Source organism: Octodon degus, unplaced genomic scaffold (genome assembly GCF_000260255.1).
Source record: "Octodon degus isolate 3935 unplaced genomic scaffold, OctDeg1.0 scaffold00032, whole genome shotgun sequence".
Lineage (NCBI taxonomy): Eukaryota > Metazoa > Chordata > Mammalia > Rodentia > Octodontidae > Octodon > Octodon degus.
The window spans coordinates 9,284,442-9,306,401 of NW_004524608.1; the positions used below are offsets into that span (position 1 = coordinate 9,284,442).

A 21,960-nucleotide genomic window follows, 5' to 3' on the forward strand; every position below is an offset into this window, starting at 1 on the left:
CTCTCCGCACACTCACCGGACCTGGGCTAGGACTGGGTCTGGAGATCCTTTTTCTTCTAGTTCTTTTACTTTGATATAAAATATCTGAGGGAGGGCATAAATGGCTATGAAGTTTTCCTCCCTTGTATTCAAGCCATGGATTAGATTTCTATCCTTATATTCCCCAAATCAGGACTAAGTAATAATTTCAAACTTTCCAAAGACTTGATTTTTCCATGTGTAATCTCAGATATTCAGTTCTCTCGGTTCCCTTTGTGCATTCTGTGCGGTCATCAAAGTCAGAGGATGCCATCTTCTCCATAGTCACTAATGTTGCCATAGCAGTAAGTACCATGACGACTTGATTGCCTAACACCTTGCTCCTTGACTGGTGATAATTTGAGCAATCTTAATGTCACTACCCACCACAGGTTACCCATGTCCCATCACCTCCCCACAAAAGTGTTATCAATGTCCTTAAAAATGTGAAACAATCCCAGAATCCCTTGTGGGAGTGAATTCCTAAGGCCACTTCCAGTAACAATTATGCTATCATTCTTAACACACTACAGTGAAGGAGCTAGGAAAACACTGTTTAATTTTTTGTCCCAACAGAAAATAGAATGTGTGCCTATTAATAATAGGATAATCTGGGCCAGTCTGATAGCTCAGTGGACTAAAGTGCCTGCTTAGAAAGAACGTGGCAACAGGATTTCAACCTCCCATGTGCCGTGCAGGTCCCGCCCATAGGGCAGGATCGAGACTGGGCGTGGTGACGTGCACCTGTAATCCCAGCGCTTGTGAGGCTGAAAACAGGAGAATCACGAGAAGTCTGATATACGTACTGAGGCCCTGTAGGCCTTGTCCTAAATACAGAAAAAATATATAATAGGATAATCATTGGTGGTTTCAGTTTAGGGAGTTTTTTCTTTGACAAGGGGTAGGAAACTCATAAGGGTTAACAAAATACTATAGGGTAAGAAATAACATAGCCAGCTGTGGTCATGTACAATGTAATCACAGCATTCTGTGCTTTGAGGCAGAAGGAGGAAGACTAATTTTTAGCCCATTATCATGTTTTGTGTCTAGTTGGCCCCAAAACCTCATGCAGTTATGAGGCAGCTTCTAGAGTTTGGAATTCATTCATTATCCAATGCTGGGACTATGAGTGTGAGTGCGATGCCCGCCCTGAGGCAGACAGCCTGCAGTATAAGGAAGGGAGAGAGGCCTGCTCCCTGCTGCCATCGCTGCTCCTCCCTTTTGGCTCTTGCTGTTTTCCACCACCAGGAACTGCTACCCTCTGCCACGTGCCTTTCTGCCTAGGAACCAGCTGATTATAGACTGAAACCTCCACAAACTCTAAGCTAAATAAACCTTTCCTTACTAACTCTGGGTGTCAGATATTTTGTCCCAGCAATGAGAGAAAAGTAACTGAAACACCCAGACTGAGCGAGTTAGTGATTTGTGAGATCTTGTCACACGCACACACACACACACACACACACACACACACACACACACACCAGCAAAGGGCATGGGGTTCAATCCCTATTTCTCCCCACCTCTCAAAGTGATCTGTTACCATTCCTAGATCTAAAAGGGTAAGAGTAAGAATGTGAGCAGAGAGTGGAGTAGGAGATCCTAGGTAGAATAGGGTCCTTAACAAGAGCTGTGGCACCTGCTTGGAATAATCAGGCAGCTCATAGTGAAATAGTAAGGGAGCACCTTAGCTCTTCCTTCCTTCTCCACTGGAAGGGTTTCCCTTTGACAGAAGCTAGTCAGAAGCTAGGCAGGAAAGAAACCATAGTTGTATGCTGTGACACAGATCAAGAGAAAGTGGAGAAGAAACCAGTACGATATTGATTACTCCCAACACAGTATCTCCAAACCCAATCTCTCTCATCAGTCAGATTTTACATCCAGTTGTCTGCTAAATATTCCACTATAATGTTTATGAAATGTATCACATTTTTTTTTAATGTATCACATTTTTGTTCAAAATAAAAGTCTTGGCTTTGTCCTCTTTCTGTCACCTATATATCTCCCTCTCCTTTCTTTCCATCTAAGTCAGTGACAACAAAATAGCCCCAATTTTTCAGTCCAAAAAGTCCAGAAATCAGTTTTTCTTTTTATCTTTTGCACACATTCCACTCATGGTTGACTCCTGTCACTTTTGAGTCAAAAATCTATCACAAATCAGAACACTTCCATTCACTCCACTACTAACATTCTATTCCAAATTGTAGTGATCACTGGACTTGACAATTACAGTAACTTCTCACCCTGATTCTGTGTTTCTCTTCTTGTCCTCCTATACTATATCTTCTGTACAGAACCAGAACAAATGCTTAAAATGTAAATCAGATGATTATTACTATCCTTTTCAATCATGTTCCATTAAACTTAGTAAAAAAATGCACACTTTTCAGTTTGACCTACACGGCCCTTGAGTTACTCAATACTTACATCACAATGATCAAATATTTAGGGAAAGGAGAAGAGTTGATTTGGGCTCATGTTTTGGCTGGTCTTGTTACTGGGGGGCTAGGCTAGATATAATATCATAGAGTGGAGCAAAGCTACACAGCTACAGCATCAGAGAAGCAGAGAGAAAGAAAACAAAAGACAAAAAACAAAGAAGAAGAAGAAGAAGAAGAAGAAGAAGAAGAAGAAGAAGAAGAAGAAGAAGAAGAAGAAGAAGAAGAAGAAGAAGAAGAGAGGGCAGGAGGGCCTGATAAGACAAGCACAAGATATATTCTCCAAGATTATGGTTTTATGATCCACTGTCTTCAAAAGCCTTACCTCTTAATAACCCATTCAGTTATGAACTGTGAAAGGATTAATCCATTGGTGAAATTAGTGCCTTCTTGATTTGATTATTTCCCAAAAGCCCATCAGCTGGGCTTTGGATTCAAACTATAACAGTCTTACATGGTATTATTTCCTAATGTTTGGTTATCACAATTCTATGACTAGCTATTTTTCCATTCTTAGAAAATATGTTAAACTTATTACCATATGCTTTAGTTACTTTTCTTGTTTCTGTGACAAAATACCTGACACCTCAAGTTAAAGGAAGAAAGATTTACTGGAGCTCATAGTTTGTAGAGGTTTCAGTTCATAATTGGCAGAGTGGATTGGCAGAGGGGAAGCAAAGAGAACAGTTCATGGCAGGCATAAAGCAGAAAATCAGTGAAGTAGTGAAGCAGCAGCAACAGCCCAGCCTTCTTCCAATCCTTTTATGTCCATCCAGGCTGCCCTGGTGGGCCTTCCCACACTCATGGTGGGCCTTCACAGTATCCATATCTTGCACTATGCCAAACCAGTCCTTGGACTAATTCAGTAACCACACACCCTTGTTCCCAGCATCACATAACCTAGACCCAGCCAACTCTGCCTAGTCCCACCTATGACTGCATGAGGCTGTGGAGTTAGACACAACCCATGGCATCATATTAAGGCCTTTGCATTTCCTATTCCTGCTACTTAGGATACTTATCCTCCAGGTCTCCAGTCACTTCTTGTAATGTGCAGTTCTACTACTTTGGATCATGTCAGACCATATGATCAAAGGATCTTCTCTGAGATTATTACCATATCTAAAAGGTACATACCCTCCTCATTCTCTATCCATTTATCTTGGTTTTTCTTCACTATTTGAAAGTATATCACCTCCTGATTTGCATATTCTTTATCTTTGCCACTAGAATATTAACTACCATAGACAGAGACTATACCTGACATACATGTTTTTACCCTAGCACCTAGACCAGTATTCACTTCATAATCTAGTCCAATAAAACTCTTGAAATGAAATACAAAGCTAATCGCCTAGTGAGTACTTAATGTAAGGACATAGCTACAAGAAGTACGGATATCCTGTTGGTAAGGAGTTCCAGGGTCCAGGTGCCAGTAGTCAATTACATTACACCTGATTTCACTTCACTGAATATGATGTTATTGGGTTATGTCATGTATTTTGCATACATGAATAAATAAATATAATATCAACTTAATGTTGTCACATACTTATTCTAAAGCATTGGTATTCAGTATTTCCACATATAAATTCACTATGTCCTTTCTCTCTTAAACCACGTTATTTATCATTTATGTATTTGCTATTCCAGTAATGATACAATAATCACTTAGTGGGCCAGGGATATATCTTAGCAGTGCAGTGACTGACTGAAATTGCAAGGTCTTGAGTTTGATTCCCAGTATCCCCCTAAAAAATGACTTATCAATCAAGACTGGAAATCTTGTAAACCTTTGATTTCTACCAAGTTAAATAAATTCAATATTATATCATAAATCTGTTTCTTAATCTTTATGATAGATATATTCCTGTCACCAAACTTCTTGCCTTGTTTACCAATGTTCCTTAATTGCAATAGATGGCATGTTTTTGTTTTCTCAAATCTATATGTGAAAACATTGATACCATTGTGATGATGTTTGGGGGTAGGGCTATGGGTGGTAACAGGTCAAGAGGGCAGAGCCATTTAAAATGGGATTAACACCCATATAGAAGCCAGAGAAGGATCAAAGAGAAGTCTCAAACCTGGAAATGGCTCCTCAGTAGAACAAAAGCGTGCTGGCATTTTGATCTTTGACTCACTTCTAAACTGTGAGAAATATCTTTCTATTGTTTATAAGCCATCTATCAATGCACTTTGTTGTATTGCCTAAACTATGACATTAGTCTTACCTATTATTATCTAATTCATCCTAAAATTGGCTACACTTTTAGCCAATCATCATTATATATATTGGACTTTACTCATAAGATTTTTGCCTCATGTTGAGTGCAGTGTGGTGGTGCATTCTTATAATCCCAGCGTTCAGAAGCCTGAAGCATGGGAATCGCTGTGAGTTTTAGGACGGCCTGGACCACATAAATAATTCAAGGCCAGTTTGAGTTATATAGAGAGAACCAGCCTCAAAACTAACACTACCAACCCCCAAAGAAGACTTTACCTCTTGTATCCTCATATCTCTCATCTCAAATGCATGATGCATGTTATTTTTTTCTTAAATTTTATTTTAAGTTTTGGCTTTCGAGATTGAATCTAGGTCTTCTTGCATGGTAGGCAGCAGTCTGGAACTGAGTCACATCATCAGCTCCTCTGCAATTTTACTTTAAGACAGGGTCTCGTTAAGATGCCCAAGTAGGCCTCAAACTTGCAATCTTCCTGTCTCAGCCCCCAGAGTAGTAATGGGAATTACAGGCATGCACTACTAGACCTGGGTGTTTTTCATGTTTTTCTCTCCATGTTGCTTATACTGTGCTTCTCACTTGTAATTCTTTGCTTTCATTAATTTTTACATCCTTCAAAGATAAATTTGATGAGTATTTCCTTTACAAAATATTCCTTAATTGATGTATCCAGATGGAATTGTTCTTCTTCCATGCCAATGCACAGGGTTATGTCTCTCTTACCTTGAGTTACTTGTTAATAGGCCTATCTTTGGTATTGTCTTCAAAATGTCTTGAAATCTAAAATTATTTTCACCCTTGAGTTATCCAATTTCTTAACTAGGCACTAAATGTAATAGGTATAAAATCAAAGATGAACAATATTGCCTTACGTTATTAATGACTTGATCTATGTACAAACTCGAGTATTTCTAAAAACTTTCTAAAGACTCCTCTAAAAAGGAGAAATGACCTCAAATCTCCAAAATAGCTCTTTAGCCTTAAGAATATTTTCAGAATTAGTCATTAAAGCTACCTGGGGCAATTATACTATTGCATCTGAATTTCTCAAAGATGCAGTCACTAGATTTACCCCTCTGATTCTTTAGGGCTATTGAGATTCATCTGAATGCACCGGTACGCATGGACAAGGCAAGGTCAGAGAAAACTGTCAGAGATGGCAATTGCTAAATCCTAAAAAACAAGACTGATTTAGCAGCAGATCACCACTCTTACACTCAAAAGTCTTAGAAATATATAGTATTTTTCAAAAAAAACAAAATGCTGCTAATACAGAAACCTGTTATTTTTAGGATAACTAGGGCCCATCTCTCCATATATAGCTTTAAACTGTTTGCGGTAAGCTGACAACAACAAGTCTTAGTATGATATATTGAGGGCCTTTCTCCTAATTCTACTAACACACACTTCAAGATTCCTTGACTGACAAGAGAGGCTGCTTTGCAGAGGTGTTTAGATGCTCCCCTTTGAGTTTTAAAATGTGAGTAACGATGTTGGAGATGTCCAGCCTGAATACTCTTCAATACTTAGTAAGAGGTAACTGACAAGAATTCATACATGTATTTCAAATTTTGACCATCATAATTTCTAATAATTGTGTCCCATTTGGAAAGATACACTAAAAATTAATTTTTAATGCTCTTCTAGAGTATTGAAAGAGATTTTAATGTGTTATCAATGTGGTTGAAGTCATCCTCCTCATTAGCAATTAACTAATCAATAGGGATTCAAACAACTGTATCTTATTTTGCATAGATGACTAGGGTCCTATAGAGATATGATAAATAAATCATCATTCTAGTCTTCATGTCAATGTTTTTAGTATTAAAAGTGTATTTACTCTTTTTGAGCAGAAGTAATTAGAAAGCAACCATTTATGTTGTTACATGCTGCACAACATTATTAGAGAACTCATATTTGATGCTATAAAATTCCTCTGATTCCCTAAAATTGTTGGTGATTTGCAAAGATTATGATTTCCAGCATAATTTTGGGTGGGTCAGCAAATCTAATCTGACACAGGATATGGGTATGAAAATGCCAACACTAGAACAAGACTCTAGCTGACTGTACTAAAGATGGCGATTCTGGGTGGGCGTAACTAGTGATCTAGACCCTGCGGGCCCATGTCAGCAACTGAGGATCGCTGGTGGGAGGATCCAGTGAAGAGGGAGGAAGACTAGGAGGAGGAAGAGGACAATGAGGAGGAGACAGCAGAGCAGTTTGTCCTGGTGGAGCTGTCAGGAATTATTATTATCATTATCATTATTTTTATATTTTATTTTTTTTGGCAGAACTGGGGATTGAACTCAGGCCCTTGCACTTGCCAGGGAAACACTTATTCCACTGAGCCATCTCCCCAGCCCTGTTAGGAATTATTGGTCCAGATTTTCTCTCAAAATGTAAAAATAAATGCAAGATTTTGGGGATCGAGAATGACAGGCCCATTATGCAGTTGGACAGCTATATCTTTGCTGAGGAGTATGAAGATGCTCTTGGAACTTGTGTTATATTTGAAGAAAAATTTGAACATGATACAGAAGGCAACAGTAAAACAGTGCTGAAGTAGAAAAGCCACACAATGAAGAAATTCAGCATGACCAGAACTCTCTTGACAGAGGAGAAGGAAGGAGAAGAAAGCACAGGAGGAGTAGAATGGGTGCAGTTGAAAGATAATGATTTCTCCTGCAGAACCAACATGATTTGTAGCTTTCTACATGAAAATGAAGATAAGTTGTAGTTCCAGCCTTGAAAAAACGTTTGAAGGTGGAAGAGCAAGAGACAAACGTGAAAGACAGTTCTAACTTCATCTGTGAACAGGAGGAGGCACTGGAAACAGTGGTTTCTGATGCTCCAGTTAGCATCCCTTCTTCTGAGATGGAAGGTCTCACTCTGTATGCTGGGCTTGAACCTTGTTCAGGCTGGCCTTGACTTTATAATGCTCCTGCATCAACCTCCTTGCTGAGTACTATTAAAATTTTAAAGCAGGAATAGTGGCCCACACCTGTAATCCCAACTGCTTGGAAGGTTGAAGCAGGAGTTCAAGATTATCTGGGAAACCTAGTGAGATGCCATCTCCAAAAAAAGGGGTGGAGGGTTGCTCAGTGGTACAGCACTGCTGAGTTTGTTCCCCAGGAACACAAAACAATAAAGCTCATACCACTTTATAAAAAAAGGAACAAGATTCTAAAATACATCAAACATGCAAACACACACACACACACATACAAACACACACAAGCATTTAAACAAAGCTTGAAGCGGTGTAGCTCAACTGTAGACTTTACCTAGCATAGTTTTGTAGGGTCCTAGGTTCCATCCCTGGCACTGCAAAAATAAACAAGCAAATCCAAAGGTACTAAATAGACCACTGACAGGCTAGGCAAGCAGTAGATAAAGAGGTAAAGAATGAGGTGAATAACACAGGAGAGACAAAAAATTATGTAGCATAGATGTTTATAATTTGAAAGATGTGATCAAAAGGGATACCATGAACAGGAAAGTGCACAATCAAGAAAACCTAAAAGAAATGTAGACTATTAGAATGGTGTGTCGGCTCCAGCATTGCTGAGCAGGGCCTGGAAAGGCAAATCGGACAAGTTCTGGGATGCCAGGGGAGAGACGACAGGGTTAATACAGAGACTTTTTTTTTCCAGGTAAGGGAGCACTCAGCTAGTAACCCTGATTTTACTACCAAATAGACCTAGCATAGCAGTGATGGAGCAGGCTTCAACCCTAGAGACCTACTCGAGGAGTGGCATGATAGCTCTTTAGCGTTAAGGGAATAGTCAATGGGATGCAAATTATGACGGCTTTTTTGTGATATAAACACTATACTGGGACCACCGAATGGTATTTAAATTGAGTCAATGCTGCTTAGCATTGTTACTTTAATTTTTTTGAATGATTTTGACTTATAATTTAGAGAAGTTCCCTTTTGAAATATCAGGATATATGTAATTATGAAAACATTTAATTACATGAAGTTTGCACGAGTATTTCTAGCCTGTTTGTGACACTATTCTCATCCCTTAAAATACCTAAAATAGGTATTTTTTTCTGTTCAGAAATTTCTGTTATCACTTCTAATATTGCCAGTCCTACGGAAAACCCACTGCTATTATGGACTACTGGACTATATTGGAATATTTTGTTGAATTCATGTACCTACAATATTTAAATGACAATGGAATACCCATCTCTGACAAAACTAAACAAAAAAGGGGATGCAAATGAAGGGCCATATTTTATCTGTATATTCAAAATAGTTAGATATATATACAGGTACTTTCTCTTAATTTAATGAATAGAAAGATTTGTTGTAATAGTATTTGGACAGGATATCATGTCTGCATCTCGTACTATGAATAATCACTAAGAAGACAATGATATGCAATGTACTAATTATTAAAACTGGCCTACTAATTGGTTTTGAAACTGTCTCATTGCTATTTGTTTCTCAATAAAATTATTTTTTTTAAAAAGAAATTTCTGTTACTAGTGGAATGTACTCAGGTTCTCTGAATTAGGCCTTGAAACTTTTGCTCATGTTAACAAATGCATTTCATTCTCACTAGTTTTATTCTTTTCTAAGTAAAATACTTGTTTACATTAATGCAGACTAAATGACAGCCTGCTTCCTTTTGCTCCAGTGTGTCACCCCTTACAGTAAGAAGTTTGCCAATTCCAATGTGTAAGCCACTGCCTTATTATTTGCATCTTTGTGATGGACTCTAGGACTGGTGTGGAAGCCGTAACAACAAAAAGTAATAATACTAAAAGTGAGAGAGAGAGAGAGAGAGAGAGAGAGAGAGAGAGAGAGAGAGAGAGACCAGCTCAGCCCACCAGGGGGCAGGGCTGGCTGGCATGTGGTGCTGGGGGATCGAACCGCGGTCCCTGATGCTTTTGCTAAGCTTGTTCTAAGTAGGTGCTCTAGACCACCGAGCCATCTCTCCAGCCCTGAAATTTAAATTGATAGTACCTGGACAAAAAATAACACAAGAACAATACTAACCACCTCACTTATCCTTCTGAGAAACTGGAAAGTCATTTAATACATTATATTCTTAATTACGGAATCATTATTTTGTTAAAAAAAAAGTACTTTGTAGCCTGTGAGAAACGCAGAGTCCCAGGCCCAAAGCCCAGACTGAATGATTCAGAATTTACCTGATCCCAGCATTTCGTCTGAATTTGATAAACGCATTGCAGCCCGTGGCTTTTGTCCATAACTTTGAATGCCTAAACTTTCCAACAAGGATACAGGGTCATAACTCCAAGCAGACTTGATTTGCTGATAATCACTCTCTGTGTGGCATTGAATGCAATACTTCACTTCCTTGAGTCTCATTTTTTAATCTGTAAAATGGGCATTGCAATAATTGTAGCCCCAGTCTTTTGGGAGATTATTCAATAAATTTTCCTTTCATTCTTCAAAGGAAAAAATGACTCGAATGAGTATTATATTCCCATTTTATGATTCTATGTTATCTAGAACAGCTCTTTTTTTTTTTTTTCTATAGTCAACACTGTTAGAGTAAGATTTGTGGACTAGAGGTTGAAAAAGCAAAATGAGAACCTGACTAATGCCTAATACATTGCTGAAATTTATACCTCAAGCATAAAGCCATGGTTTACATTAGCTAGTCAATGACAGTTGTAGTCATAGCATAAGTTGCAATGAAACAGTTATTATGGTATTATTAATGAACTATTTTTATCAACTTTCCATAGTACCATGGGTAGTTGTGGAGTAAATGATTTTTAATTAATGTGCATTAGTAGTATAGATGAGTGGGTTTCACTTTGTTTTTTTTTATTAATTTTATTGAAAAACAAATAGCAATGAGACACATTCATACACAATATATAGCACCCCTCGGCCATTCTGCATTCTACCACTCTTTCACTTTTCTCAGTGATATATATTTCCAAGTGGCATATATATGTTGAATGAATAAACAGATAAATAAATGAAAAGTGTACTTATCAAATCTTTGCTCCATGCAGCTATTAAAATTTTACAGAAAGTCAACAGTCACAGAAAGAAAGCAGTTAGATTTTTAGGGATGTTCACTAGATCTTATCTCCCATATTCATGCATCCAAACTTTTAATTTATAATGCAAGATATCCTGTGCTTACTGATTATTTCTGCTTCAGAAAGCAATGAAGACCTACACTATACCTTTCAGGCAGATAGTGTAGCAAACATTTCAATTTTCTCAGAAACAATTTCAAGTTTTTGGAAAATTAGCATTCTAACATTAGTAGCATCAGTTAAGAGGCAAGATAAAATGATGTTTAATATTGTTATTAAATCACAGAGAACACAGTTAGTATGTTTAATATTGTTATTAAATCACAGAGAACACAGTTAGTTTGGTATACTAAGAATATAAGCTTTAGGGCTGGGGAGATACCTCAGAGGTCTAAGTACCTACTTGGTAAGCCCAAGTACCTGGGTTCAATCCCTGATGACACATGTCATGCTGGCCCCATGTGGAGCCACCAATGAAACCAGGTGTGGTGGCCAATGCCTGTAGTCACTGGACTGGGGATGCTGAGACAGAAAGATCCCTATGAGCACAGGCTGAGTAGTGAGATCCTATACCAAATAAAGAAATAAATAATTAATTAGTTTTAAGGAAAGGATATAAGTTTTGAAATAAGACACCCGAAGTTCTAAATTTCAGTATTATTATTTATTATCAGGGTGAGCATTTCCTTTTCACAGAAGTATTATTGAGATTCAGTGATTTCATAATAAAGTTATTAGTGGATACATTCTAAAGTACCAAATTCTTAATATATAACACACATAAAATACTTATTATTTGTTATATTATGTATAGTTTGTTACTAGGAATTTGGCATAGAGTTCAATGTGACATATATTTCATATTCCTGTCTCAAACATGATAGAGACTTTCTTAATTTGAGCATTTCTTGATCCTTGATCAACAACATATTACATAATATATCCATTGAAAATGGTAAAATTTGACAGAACCCTATAATTGCAATTTATTATTGAAAATCAATGATCCATTGTGGGGTTTTCCTTGTGAAACAAACGTACATTGACTTCTGTCCTTTTCCTCATCCCAGTTGCTATCTGTAGCTATTAAAATTTTACAGAAAGTCAACAGTCACAGAAAGAAAGCAGTTAGATTTTTAAGGATGTTCACTAGATCTTTTTTCCCATATTCATGCATCCAAGCTTTTAATTTATAATGCAAGATGTCCTGTGCTTACTGATCATTTCTGTTTCAGAAAGTAGTGAAGACCTATACTATACCTTTCAGGCAGATGGTGTAGCAAACATTTTGAAACGAGACTGTTGATTTCTGCTGGTCTACTGAAAGGAGCAGTTAGTACTTAATTTTTTTCTCTTCCTTTCTTCAATTTTGCATGTATATATCTGGCAGTAAAAACAACTAATTTGAAGATAATAATATTATGTAATACACCAACCATTGTTGAATTATTATTTTGTTTAGTGAAATGCTGTATCATTTCTAATGTTTTTTAAATTTTTCTTTTACCATCTTGTACATTGTCTATGCAAACTAGTATTTTTGCCTTTATGCCTAATTTTTATTTGCAAAAATAGTCTATGCTGTAAAGAAACCTTAAGATATGTGTTTTAGAGCTTAAATTTTAAGAACATATTCATATATTAACTATAAATTTTATATCTTTCTGGAAATTATGCATTCATTTTTCACAACAATAGAAATCATTTTCATAAATTTAAGTGTCTGAAAGAATTTTGATTTTTAGTCCTTAAAGATTCAGAAAAATGTTGCTTACTAAAGCATCACTATAAATTTCATCTCAAATGTTCTATGCAGGTGTCAGCCATTTAGCATTTAATTTAACATTTTTCCTCAATGAGACCTAAAATAAAAATTAAAAAACTGAGTTATGATCAAAAGATATAGTAAATGCTTACATTTAAAAAATTATTATAGCAAAAGGCCCATTGCATTGCCATTAGACCCTCTTAAAATACTCCCTCCTTGAAACATACTTGTCCCCTTGTTCTTGACATTTTCAGAAGCAGCTCTAGGAGTCTTCTTTCATGAGCTTCTTTATAAGGTGTGGTCAAAAAACAGTGAATTTTACTGCCAAGCACTATTCACTTTATTCACTTGACCTGGCATTTTGCAGCATCTGGCTTGTTCTCAAAGTCAAGATGACCATTTAAAATAAACATTGCGCTGAAGCATAGTGGCCGTGCTTGTATTCTAGTACTTGAGAGGCTGAGACAGGAGGATGACCCCAAATGGGAGGCCACATTGAACTACATAGCAAGACCCTGCCTCAAAGCAGAAAAAAAAAAAGTAAAGAGTTTTAATCAATTGAAGGACTTCCAGAACTGCATGAGAAAGTGGGAAGAACAATGGAATAAGTATTTTTGAACATAAGGAAAGCATTCTGAGCAGGGTGAATGGAACAACATGTCTTTTATGCTAATAAGTGTTTCAAAATTTAAAATTCATTGTAATTGCTGATCACACCTCATAAAAGAAAACTAAATTTAACCCGAAATATTTTGTGCCTACTTTGTAATTGCTTCTTGCATTTCTCCTATCCTTAAATGACACTGCAGTCATATATTTTCAGAATCTAATCACTGTACAGTAATGAAAGTTCTAAAATTCACATACATGACTTTTCACTAAAATTGGTAAATAAATATGAAGCAGAATTACATTTTCTTCAAATTGCATCATAATTACAAGAGAATTACATTTATTAAAAAAGTAGATTGAACTTTGCTCTAATTGGTTTACATTTAAAGATTCTTTGATCTGTGATAACAGTAATATATACTAACATGTTGCATTTTAAAGTGACACAGCTTTTCATTAATCAAGTGTCTGTATGGTTGATTAATTTGTACAAGGTTTAAATTGCTATGAAAATTTATCATTCATAGCCATGATCTCCATTTACATATATGTTAATTATGGTAAATGTAATCTTTTTCCAAATCCTCTGGGCTGCATACTAAAAAGACAAAGTGATCAGATTGACTACCTGTTCCATTACACAATGAACTCTTACTGCTACTGAGTAAAGCCTGTTGTGGTTGTCCAAGCTAGGCTAAAAGCATTGCACTGTTTTTTACTAAAGTTAAGGCCAAATTCTAGAGATGCTATTTCTTTTCCAAGTGCCTTCTTTACTCAGCAGCCATGTTTTGCTGACTGAATTACCATGCTTATATACCAGTGTTTAGCACTATCACCACAAGTTGGCAGATTTTGCTTTTGTTTGGAAGCATTTCCTGCTATTACCTGTACTACTAATAATCAGGTAGGTTTTCTTGTATCTGTGAAGCAGGAAGACTTGAAGAAGCTAGTTTGAAGGTTGCTTGTAGTACAATTAGAATTGTTACAAATAGGAACCTTTGAGGTTACAACCTTGTAAGACTACTTGGAAAGACCATAAAAATGTAATATAAGAAAAGTCACTCTAAAACTCGGTAGGAATAGATTAGATTTATCCTTTGTTTTTGCTACAAAAGGGCATTTTGAGAAGCTGAATTGCTGATAATTTGTTTTATTATTTTCTTGCTAAGTATGTCTTAAAGCTAACCTGTCAAGATAAATGTCTAAGTCACCATTTATAATACTAAGGGCCTTCTTCCCATTTTCTGTATGGGTTTTATCCTAAGGAATGAATAAAGTTGGAAACACAGCTAGGAAGCCTGGCTGTCCTTACACACCCCTCTTTTGGCTTTTTCCTTCGGAATGCTTTTTACAGGTTTTCCCTAAATTTACAGCACACTAATCAAGAACTGTTTTATTTATATTTCTGAACAACTAAGTTGAAGAAAGCGCTATGCAATACAACAAGTACAATTGAATTCATTTTATGTTATTTGGTGAAATTCTTTATCATTTCTAATTTTTTTATTACCACCTTGTATTCTTATTTAAAAAAATAAAGAAGTATAAAAATAAAGAAATGTTTTGATTTATTCCCTAATAGTGAGCTTTTCTTTTAAGAATTATTGATTTGGAGGAAATTGTAATATTAAAACTAAAAGTGATATAGTGACTTGTGCTTTAGATTAAATGTGATGGAACTTGTGAGGCAAACGTTAGGAAATTTAATTATTCCTATTAAGTGTCTATAATTTTATGCTTAAATTGTTAATATTTACATAATATATTCACTTCAAGAGATGCCTCATTTCTTAGTCACAACTTAATAGAATTAAAATACCCATCTTGGAAACCTTGCAAGCGTAGCACCTTTGGCTATCTGACGAGGCTATTTTTAAAGACACTTATTTGGCAATTTCCTTACAGTCAGCCTAATCATGGGAGAAACAAACTAATATGGCACCTGTTCTGATAGATGGATGTTGTACCTTTCAGCCCCTGATCTCAGACCTTGCAAGACATTTTTCAAAGATGCATCACTCCCCTCCCCATGAAATTGCATCCACCTCGAAACTGGCAATAGCAAAAGCACAGGGCAGAAGATGAAGAATATATTATCCAACTAAAATTACAGAGAAATTTTAAGTAGGCAGAATATAATTGCCCAATTTGGAAATTAGCCAGGACACAGGGTTTAACATCATCTTTACTCTTTTGAAAAGTGCCATGGGATTTTTAATAACTGCTGGTGGTCAGGACCTTGGTTTTACCCTCATCCATTAGACGGCACCTCCAGCAGTGCGGTGCCCCCTCGTCCCGCGCTGGGGCATCGGTTCAGAACTGACTCAGTGAAAATTGTGCCACCTACTGAATCATGTGCAGCTCGGCTCGGAGTGTCCTGGCTTTTAGATTTTCTCTGGAGAGCTGTAATGAAAGATGGGACTAGGCTCGATGACGCTTAATTGATGATACTTCAATGTTTTAAATGGTTAAGATCTCAGGCCTGAGTTTTGCTTTCCAATGTTAACTAAAAGATTTTTTAAGGATTCTTCCGAAGTTTTTGGTTCAAAAGTATGACCATCGTGATTAAACTCGAGGTTAGACACATTTCTTCTTGGAAAATAAAGCACAACAATGGTAACACACTCATAAATACAGCTTCAACAAGAACTTCATTTGTAATACATTGATTTTCTTAACATGGAAACAAATGTCACTCCCCATCCATGTAAGCTATATAACTAAATTCAACTAGGAGTCTATTTTTCTTTTGGGATTATACTTTAAACAGCCAATGAAACTTTGGAAGAAATAAGCACCATTATCCAAGTAAAATGAAATTTTGTTCAAAAAGACCTGTATCCCAGCTCTACTAGAAAACACTTGTCACTGACAAAAGTTTACTATCATTCACTCTAAGGATCAATGAAACAGAATTAATATTTTAAATAACATCCAGGAACATTTGAAAGTAAACGGCAAAACACTAGGTTTGATTATGTCTTTTTCTTACTGATTTTCTTCATCTAATGTCCATGGGATTTCTATAACTTTTTTTTAAAAAGGGGCTCTCGCTGTTTTTAGAGACCTTGCTCTTTAAAATGACTGAGGCAATTATTTTCTGGCTGCTGAAAGTATCAGTTTGCTGGAACTGAAAAGCTGTTACTGCAAGCACTTCCTGAGGTATTACTTCTGGAAATGACATTGAGCAAATCCTGTTCTGGCCTGTGAGAGAAGAGAGAGTTGGGAAATAGTTACAAAGAAAGAGCCACTAGAGCTGAGGCTGCAAAAGAGATTCCAGCAAACCCCTCTGTTTCCTCGTACTCTAGCTTACACCAAGGTTTCTCAGGTTGTTCTCTCTCTCTCTCTCTCTCTCTCTCTCTCTCTCTCTCTCACACACACACACACTTTCTTGTTTTTCTTTTCTGATTTCTTCAGTTTCCAAGGTTCTTTATCATCCACTTTTCTTTTTCGATATACACCATGTTAGACAACTCTCATGAACAGAAAATCCTTTCCTAGCCACATCACCGGTTCCCCCAGAACTTTTCCATATTATTCTGCTGTGACTTCTTTTTTTTTTTTTTTTTTACTTTTTCTTCCTAAATTAATAACTCAAAATACTGAACAGTTGAAGATCTAGGATGAAGAAATCATTCCAAGAAACATAGCTCAGTGGTCTAAGAGCCTGCCTGCCTGCCTGGCAAGCTCTAGGACTGCGTTCCATCCCTGGTACCACACGCTGTGCAGGCCGTGGAAACACCCCGGAACCGGGCATGGTGGCGCAGGCCTGTAATCCCAGAGCGGGGGAGGCTGACACAGGAGGACCACTGTGAGTCTCAACTGTGTAATGAGACCTTGTATAAAAAAACAAAAACAAAAACAAAAAAAACTAAGAATCAAAATAGATCAAGTAGCTCCTATATAATCCATAAAAAGATTTTGATAAACTGTGGACTGCTATGGCTTTGTTATAACATTTGATGTTGGATGATCATAAATTCCTATTCAGTTGAGTTAGAAATAAAAACTGTCCTTTAATTTCCAATCATATAAAATAATGAATTAGAGTGTAAAAATTTCCACCTAAGTACCTTATATATTTAGTGTTTGCTTTATTTAGTACTGCTACACATTTTTCATATATAATACCACTGTTTTAGATTCCATTGTACTTTTGTTTCTGTTATTTTTATTCTCCCTGAATATTACATTCAGCAAAACTACTGTTTTCTCCCTTATATTTTCTTCATGTTCAGTATACTTCCCTTTCCTAAAAAATAGTACTGGTTAAATGTAATTCCCTATGTGCCCCCAAAGGAAAAAAAAAGAAAAAAATTAAAAATGAAATAATCCTTGGAAGTTATCAGGTTGTAATCTATCAACATTTCAGCTTATGAACCCAGGACCATATTTTTATCCATGATTATTGTGTATTTTTGCATTAAAGAACATATTTTTTAATATCTTATCAGTAAGGCTTAGTCCTAAATGTAGGGAAATTAAAAAATACCTAAACAGATCGTGGATGCTGAATTTGCTACATTTTCCCCAGTTATTGTTAACTGAGATTTGCATGTATCTCTCATGTATTTTCTCTTCTTAAAAGATTAATTCCTTTTCAGCATACTTCAAAGAAATTATTGTAACATGATAGAGCTGATTTTGAGAGTCACCATGCAGCCTCTTAGGTTATAAAATAAACTTCATGACAAAGTAAAAGAGAAATATGATTTCCTACACTCAATGTGTGATTCAAATATTTTCCCCAATAAAATTCTTCTGTTCTTGTAACAAAGTCACCAAAATTTTATATGAATCTCTGAGAAGAGCCAGGCATGGTGTGGCACACCTGTAGTCCTAGCACTCTGGAGAGTCACAGGTTCAAACTGAGGGTGTATAGCTTTGTGACTTAGAGAGGCCATGTGTCAGAATTAAAAAACAAAACAGGACTAAAGATATAGCTTAGTGCAAAGCCCCCACATTCAATCCCTGGGATTGGAAAAAGAAAAAAAAAATCCTAATCTCAAATCCTGAAGGATTACATATAATTTTCAAAATATTGTATCTACAAATATGAATTTTAGCCATTCAAGGTACATGTTAAAGACAACACAAAATTGTTTTTAAAATGAAAACAAAAACTCAGTAGAACTAGAATATTTGAAAGCTCTGAGGTGTAAACTAATAAATGCCAAAATTCCATGGAACAGTGGCCCTCAGAAAGTTAGCTCCATGTCAAATCACCAGAGACAGGAGTGTTTCCTAATTGGGAAAAGGGTCTTTGCTAAGGTCATGATATGGAGACTCTGGAAATGAGGATCATTCTGGATTGTGTGAGCAGATGTCAAGCATTCTTAGGAGGCTCACACAAAGGAGAGACGGCAAATGAAAGAGAGGGGAGCAAGACGAAGATGGGGCAGACAGAAGTGGTGAGGCCACAAACAAGGGCTTGCCAAGCTTTGGGGGCAGCCTCAGGACCAGATGAAAAAGTGCAGAATGGGTTCTCTCCTCCGGAGTCCTTGGAGGGAGGAACACGATGTTACAGCTTGGGTCTAGTTGGGCCCCAAAGCCTGCTGGGACCCTGCGGGGGCTTTGTCACAGGTGGCTGCATCTAGCATGTGAGTGATTCATGGCGCAGTGCTAGGATTAAGGGTTCTAGGATTAAGGGTGGGTGGTTACTGAATCAGTCCACTGGTTGGTTTGGCACCAGCCTAATCCTGGTAGTCTGGATACAAGGGACAGAAAGAGGCTTGTTTTCTCCTTACTTTGCTGCTTTGCTACCTTTCCTCCCTGTGAATTGCTGCTCCTTTGCCCCACCCCCAGCCGGGGAGCCAGCTGAGTATGGACTGCAGCCTGTGCAGTGAGCTAAATAAATCTCTCCTCTTTTTACCAGTTGGTGTTCAGTTTTTTGTCTCAGCAACGAGTAAAGTAAGTTAAGACCCATGGCAGCACCTTGATTCCAGCCTTCTGGCTTCCAGAAATGTGGGAGAATGAAGTTCTATTGTTTTAAGTCACCCAGTTTGCAGTAATTTGTCATGGCAGTCTCAGGAAATTAATATACTGATATAATCTGTGCCAAGACATACGTGTCGCGGTGCTAATGATAATAGCATGAGGGAAGATGCTCAAAACATTGACTGGTTACAGCATTACACAGAAAGTGACAATATGAAGGTATTTCTTCCATTTTATATTGCGTTACTAGAGTCTAATGGATTAAATCTGCCCCTGGAGCTAACATTTAAGCATAAAAGCTAGTTAGCTACCTCTACTTTCTTTAAAGTACAGATGTAAACCATATAATTAAACTTTATAAATTTGGACAATAATTGTCCCAAAGACATTGAGGTGAAAAAGACACGATGTATTTTAAAAACTAAAAGCGAGTAAAGGAGCAAAAATTTCATCTGTCTGTAGTGCAGTGTGAGAGTAACAGAGTATTTAAAAGGGGTCAGTCAGATGGAGGTGGAAGCATATAATGCAGAAAGGAGATACCAGTGGCCTATTCGAATTTAATGAAAAAGAGCACCATTTACCTTGGGACACCGTTGAGTTTTATATCTTCAATCCTAAAACTTCATTCCAAAAGCAGTTTTAGGATTTTAGATATTTGGTTTTGGTTCTCTCCAAAACATGGTAAGTTATACAAATTCCTTTTGTTATTCTATCTTGGCAAGTAGGACTAAATGCTGGAGAAATGCCAAATGAACAAATGAAGCATTTCTTTTTCAGAACAATAGGCAGTTACTACAGAAAGGACTGGTACCAGTGCAGGGTTCAAAAGTCTCAACTGATCTAGCTGCCACCAGCCTGGGTGATACATGCTGCATGCCACTAATCTTTATAATGTGAGTTTTGGCTGCAAGAGAAGATTGTTCCCAGATCTGTTCTCCAGAGTAGGCTTTCTATTAGAGCTTTGCCAAATGTAGAGTATCTGCTGCCCCATCTCTAATTATGACATTAAAATTGCTTACAACTGAGAAACTCATTACAACTATAACAATGTTCTCAAAGCATTCTACTAATACTGTTAGCCTAGTACTAGCAATCAATGAGTAAAGTTTTTTCTTTTATTTTGATTTTTCCAGAGATTCAGCCAAGGGTTTAATCATGTTTGGCAAGTACTCTATGCCTTTCTTTTTAGATGGGGTCTCCTTAAGTTGTCTGGGATGTCCTTGAACTTGGCAATCTTCCTGACTCAGTCCCGAGAGTAGCTGGGATTACAGACATGTGCCACCAGCTTGCGTATTAGCGTAATTTTTTATTTAAAACTTTCACTAATGAGAATGTGTTTAATTTATTAAATTCAACATCCTATAATGACACTATGACAGAAAATTGAAGAATTCTCTTTCTCAGTGAAAGCAAATTAGTTTTTATAATCACAAAAATATAGAATTCACAGAAGTAATTGTTACCTTTGAAATCAGTAATATTTAGACAAGAATTTTTAATATCTGTTTAAGTTGTTGAAGCTCACTTCAGTTGCAAGCTAACTCAAGCTTTTAAACTTTAATTTGTTAATAGTGTAAAAGTTTTTTTTCTAAAAAAGATAAATTGTATGGCAAGAGACAATATATAAATATGTGTACTTAGACAAACATGCTGAAAGAAACACTAAATATTATACAACTCAGTTTCTCAATGTAATAACATCAAACAGTCCTTTTCCGGTCAGTAGAAAATTCTATCCTTTTGAAAATATATTTTTAAAAATTAAAACAGTTCATACAAGAACACCAGGTATTTTAGTCCTATACAACTTGAGAATGACATCCAAGCTTAGGCTTTAATATGATAACAATGTAAGCTCTATCATTGAACAAACGGACAAGAAGAAAGAGAGAAACAAAAACGCACAGAAATTCCCAGAGGTGGTTTAGGAAACAAGAAAAGACAAAAATGGGAGAAATGGAGGACCCTAGAAGAAAAGGATGAAGAATCAAGGATGGGTAAATCTCTGCTTTATTTAGCTTTTCAAAAGGTTTAAGATACAAGCTTTTGTGTAAATAGATGCGATTGCTGTGGACTGAGGGTGACTGACAGCTGAATCTACCCCCCTGGGGAGTGTCACCCCGCGACTGCCATTGTTGCAGGCAGCGTCTTCAGACTGACCCAGAAGAAACCTTATCTCAAGAGGACGCTAACAGCAGCCCGCCCCAAGCGGCCTAGGAGCGAGGGAGAGAAGCGTGGTCTCCCTCTTGAGTGGTAATTACAGCAGTAAGGGGAACAAGGAGTGTTCACTGAGTTGAGTTTAAGTCTCTCTCCAATCCCCAATTTAAAGAAAAAAATAAAAAATTCAAGTATCCAAAGATTTTTCCCGAGCAGAAAACGTCAGAGAGCTTCCCTCATCTTTTGTTAGTTGAAAAATAAATAGATCTCTAAGTCCTTCTCAGGAAGTGCTTAACTGGAGAGGGTATTGTAGGTAAATGCTTGAGACCTTTCTTTTTCTCTTCTTTCTTTCTTTCTTTCTTTCTTTCTTTCTTTCTTTCTTTCTTTCTTTCTTTCTTTCTTCTTTCTTTCTTTCTTTAACTCATTTTCTTTCTTTCTTTCTTTCTTTCTTTCTTTCTTTCTTTCTTTCTTTCTTTCTTTCTTTCTTTCTTTCTTTCTTCCTTTCTTTCCTAGCACTTCAGCTAAAAATCTAACTAAAATTTGTGTGTGCTTCTCTAATACTGGAACAACCACACCAAACCAAACCACCAAATCCCATGTGTCTAGTGGTCTTGCAGTTACCCTGCCTGGTTAACAGAGACCTCTGACCCACCTGCTCCCCATAGAGTCTGTGCCCAAACCCTGGTCCTGCCTCTTGACAGGAAGCTGCCCTATGATGACTCCTGGGAAGGGGAGTCATTTATTTTTC

The 21,960-nt window shown here is 36.9% G+C and overlaps 1 pseudogene; it reads left to right on the forward strand.

The window, feature by feature from the left end:
* Positions 1 to 15,559, forward strand: part of LOC101562569 — a 36,765-nt pseudogene extending 21,206 nt beyond the window's left edge.
* The last annotated feature ends 6,401 nt before the right edge of the window (positions 15,560 to 21,960 follow it).